Below are 5,102 nucleotides of genomic sequence, written 5' to 3' on the forward strand. Positions count from 1 at the left end.
CACACATTATGTTCAAGAGTTTAATGTACAGATGATGCAGTGGCGAGTGACAGATCATGTATTAAATTATTAACACACCCAGACTCACAGCTAGACAGGAGACACGGTTAATGGCATGTTGGACAGATTACCAAAGTGAGCTGTGACATTAAATTGACTAATTTACTGTCTGGCCTGATCAGAGCCCTTCTTTATGCTAAGATCACTAATAGCACACTGTAAATTACCCTGCACATGCAGTATGTACACACACACACACACACACGTGCCTCTAAAGACATGACCTTCACCTGTACCAAAGACTGTTTTAACAGGGCTGTTTGTCTGAGGGCAGATGGTGAACAACCCTTTGTTTATTGCTCCCACATTTTTAAATAGTACATTCAGTTATTGGTTCTGTATTTATTTTCGCTATGAGATTAGAAAAGCTATCTAAGAAGAGAACAGATCTTAGTCGTGTGTTGTAATAAAATTGTTAGAGATCCCTGAATGCCCAAAAAAGCTTTAGACATAAAAACATTGTTTTCACACACAGTAATTTCACTGATTTACCATAAATTCAAATAATTAATTGTCAGTAATATCTACAAGAGTAACGTCTGTCTAACAAGGTCGGTGCTAGATTTCCTGTACAGCGACCTGACAATTTGGATAGTCGTGTAGTGTGAACTTGGCATTAGTGTATTGTTGCAGAGGTCAGTATTGTTACATACACACTTAAACTAATTTCTTATGTTATTTCTTAAGTTATTCTCTGTCTTTTTGTTAAATACATTATGCAACATAGATAAGTGGTGCTAATTTTATTCCTCTGGCTTACTTGCCAGTGCAAGATAGTTGAAAATCAGTCATTTAAACTAATAAGATTGAGCTTTAATCTCTTTGCTTTATTATTAATAAATAATTTAATATCACATGAAAGTTCCTGTGTAGTGGATGTAGTTTTACACAATACCAACTTACATTTTTGGGTGTTTAGTCACCTTTAAGGCTTTAAGGAGTTATTGTGCATAAAGGCGATTTAATCAGGCTGTGGATTGTGCAACAATACAACCTAACAGCAAGCTGACATTATAATCTAATATAATCAGATATAAAACACTATAAAGCACTGAATCAGTCTGTTACATAAGACATAAAAAGGTGAAAAAAATTAACCATTAACGTTTAGGATGTCAGAACTAATTAGCTAGCTTGTGTAGATATTATCTTTCTGTTTGACTGAAGTTAATAAGGCCATGTGAAACAGGACAGTAAGGTTAAAGGAATAAATAGTGTGGATTTTACTACGAACATTTTTGAAAATAATTGGACATATTGTGAAATGCTGTAAAAACAAAAATCTGTGATCTGTTTACATTTATTTAACAGACAAAAGTACAGGAAAAGATTTGTAATGTTTTACTCTCCAAATTCATTGTATTTTGTAGATATAAACTTAGAATTTGATGATGTTTGTAGCCAAAATAACCAATTACAAAGGTTGTCCAAATAACTTTAACCATGTATGTGTAATCTATTCAAGAACAAACTATTTTATTAGAACAAATTCAATTAACACATGACTTAAATACATTTATGAAGAAGGTCCTGGGTTCGATCCCCAGGTGGGGCAGTCCGGGTCCTTTCTGTGTGGAGTTTGCATGTTCTCCCCATGTCTGTGTGGATTTACTGCTCCGGTTTCCTGCCACAGTCCAAAGACATGCAAGTGAGGTGAATTGAAGATACTAAATTGTCCATGACTGTGTTTGTTATAACCTTGTGAACTGATGAACCTTGTGTACTGAGTGACCAAAGTGTAAAAGTGTAAAACATGATGTTAAAATCCTAATAAACAAACAAACAAAAATACATTTATTTGGTATTTAGACAAAGTTTACATACAGTGGATTCAGACGTCAGATCAACGAAACGAAAGAGCAAAATTTGCCAATCTGTGAATGGAAGACAAAAAAGGGCAAAGCTGACATTTAGAGTTATAATAAGATATTTAAGCTGTCCCTGGATACAACAAAAAATCCTGAATAAAGGAAAGTGTCATGAAACACCCTTCCTTCCTGTTTGCAAATGGGCATACAGCAGTCCAAATGCTCAGGAGATATCATTGTTATGGCATGTGTTATAAGAACATCCTTTACTCTTTATCTTTTACAGCACTTTAGCTTGCACAGGTGTGAGCGTCCTAATTTTGAATCAACAAACATTTACTAGCTTTTAATAAAAGATAAAAGTTATAAAAAGTTTAAAGCCACTCTGTTATAAAGCCCATAGAACACCAGTAGAGAGGCCATGAGAGGGAAGTTTATAGACACTTACCATTAAACACAACGTATCATATCTTAAAATTATACGTCATGAAGAATAGGATAAACTGTCATAAATTCTTCTGCTGTTCTGTCAGAAGGTTAAAGTTATCCTGACGTCTCCCTGCTTATCTACAGTCCCAGATATCTTTTCTCCTCATCACATCTGTTCTGTAGGCACCATACACCAATCGTCATTATATATTTATCATTATTTCATGTCAGTATTCCCAAAACAATACAGTATAACAATTATTTTGAACTCATTGAACTTTGCAGTTGAACTTTGCTTGCACATTGTATTTTTGTAATCTGTGATAGTTTGTGAACAGCCCCACGTAGCACACCTCAACAGGGAATACTTTTCATTGTAGCACGAATACTGCACTGTGATTACTTTTTATTGTAGCATGAATACTGCACTGCTTGGGACTGAAATACAATGATTGTTCTGCATTTTGTTTTGGCACATTCAAAGCAATACACAGTAAAATGTAATACAGCTGCAAGTTGATTGCATTTCAAGCTCATTTGTATTTAATTCTGACACAAATTCAGCATTTTGTTTTCGGTGGCATGGTGGCTAAGTGGGTAGCACTGTCGCCTCACAGCAAGAAGGTCCTGGGTTCGATCCCCAGGTGGGGCGGTCCGGGTCCCTTCTGTGTGGAGTTTGCATGTTCTCCCCGTGTCTGTGTGGGTTTCCTGCAGGTGCTCCGGTTTCCTCCCACAGTCCAAAGACATGCAAGTGAGGGGAATTGGAGATACTAAATTGTCCATGACTGTGTTTGATATAACCTTGTGAATTGATTAATCTTGTGTAATGAGTAAGTACCGTTCCTGTCATGAATGTAACCAAAGGTGTAAAACATGATGTTAAAATCCTAATAAAACAAAACAAAACAAACAGCATTTCATTATTTAAAATGCAAACCTTCATGTTTTGTTTGTTAACAGGTCGAGCAATGATAAGTCAATGCAATAATTATTTTTTATTTTAATTTTGGCATGTATTCAGCTGGTCACTAACAATAATGTGTGTGTATTGAATTGCACATTTTGTTACTGTAGGGATTGCATTTCAATGTGGCACTAATTTCTCTTCATAAGAACTGAAGCACATCCAGTCGGAAAATTAAACCCAGTCAAAAAGGGGCTACAATGGAAGACATGCATTAAGACAATAGTGAAGTTCTAACCTGATATGTCTGTCATTAATTTAAGGAAAGGCATTTCCTAGTATTAGGGGGAAAGGTGTGTGTGTGTGTGTGTGAGACTGATTCACTGTATGGATTGAATTAAAAATGTACCAGGTATATTTGCAAAAAACTGTACCTTAACCACCATCTTTAAGTGTTAGGTTTACAGTTGGGAATAAGAGAGATTAGTGATTCATGATCAGCCATAATGAAATTCTGTCCAGAGGGGTGTGAGTAGGACTACACCACAAAACGCAAGGATTTTTTACTGTGTGCTTTTACTAATGTGTGTGCGCACATCACTGTTAGACATTATTCAGGAATTTCTTGGCTGAATTATCTTACCTCTGATGCCAGCCTTCATGTCCAACTAAACGCCTTGTAATGTCACTGATCTTTTGTGTGTCTTCACCCTGTTATTATTCTGCTATGTGAGTCTTTGTCTGTTAATCTGTAGTCTTAGTCATGGACGTTATGTAACTTTGACCCTGAGTCCCTGGTCCAAACTCATACACACACATCCCACACATGCACATACACAATAGTGACCTTGAAGTCACAGGGTTTCCACACAAAAGGAGGGAATTAAGTACATACACTGATCAGCCATAACATTAAAACCACCTCCTTGTTTCTACACTCACTGTCCATTTTATCAGCTCCACTTACCATATAGGAGCACTTTGTAGTTCTACAATTAATGACTGTAGTCCATCAGTTTCTTTGCATGCTTTTTTTAGCCCTATGTCATGCTGTTCTTTATTGGTCAGGACTCTCCCAGAACCACTACAGAGTAGATATTATTTGGGTGGTGGACTATTCTCAGTCCAGCAGTGACAGTGAGGTGTTTAAAAACTCCAGCAGCGCTGCTGTGTCTGATCCACTCTTACCAGCACAACACACACTAACACACCACCACCATGTCAGTGTCACTGCAGTGCTGAGAATGATCCACCACCCAAACAATACCTGCTCTGTAGTGGTCCTGTGGGGTCCTGACCTTTGAAGAACAGGGTGAAAGCATGCTGTAGAGAAACAGATGGACTACAGCTAGTAATTGTAGAACTACAAAGTGCTTCTATATGGTAAGTGGAGCTGATAAAATGGACAGTGAGTGTAGAAACAAGGAGGTGGTTTTAATGTTATGGCTGATCAGTATATGTGCACGTGTGTTATTGAGTTCAAATCAGGATGAATATATGATGAAATGTGTTGTGCTATCAGTCTGTGTGTTTCTGTATAATGATTGTGCAAGCAGACCGAGATTCATAAGCCAGTGCATATTTGGTGGTCTTGTGTGCTCAGCAGTATCATAATTTTTCCTTCTCTCTCAAAAGTCTGCAGTCTGAATCATTATCGCACATACACGTCCTGCGTAAGCTCGATTATTCACACCGACGTCAGTCCTTCTGAGTGCAATGCCATTTCATTCACACACTCTCCCTCAGTATAACGTCTTGCTGCATAAATTCAAAAATGTGTGACATTATACTCGACACCCAGCCGACTAGGATAAAACCCCATATGCACACAGGGTTGTGGAGAATGTTTTGTAAAAGCAGAAAACTAAAAACACTCTTCTAACAGTGTGTAAAATTTTTGA

General features: G+C 37.2%; 1 long non-coding RNA gene across 1 annotated transcript; it reads right to left on the reverse strand.

The window, feature by feature from the left end:
• Positions 1 to 1,569: 1,569 nt before the first annotated feature.
• Positions 1,570 to 3,930, reverse strand: LOC134316607 (uncharacterized). Its single transcript, XR_010013110.1, has 3 exons — positions 3,845 to 3,930; positions 1,885 to 1,934; positions 1,570 to 1,783 (listed from the first exon to the last, which is right to left on the reverse strand). It is a non-coding gene; the product is annotated as an uncharacterized LOC134316607 (long non-coding RNA).
• Positions 3,931 to 5,102: the final 1,172 nt, after the last annotated feature.

The sequence above is a fragment of the Trichomycterus rosablanca genome, chromosome 6, assembly GCF_030014385.1.
Source record: "Trichomycterus rosablanca isolate fTriRos1 chromosome 6, fTriRos1.hap1, whole genome shotgun sequence".
NCBI classification, from domain to species: domain Eukaryota; kingdom Metazoa; phylum Chordata; class Actinopteri; order Siluriformes; family Trichomycteridae; genus Trichomycterus; species Trichomycterus rosablanca.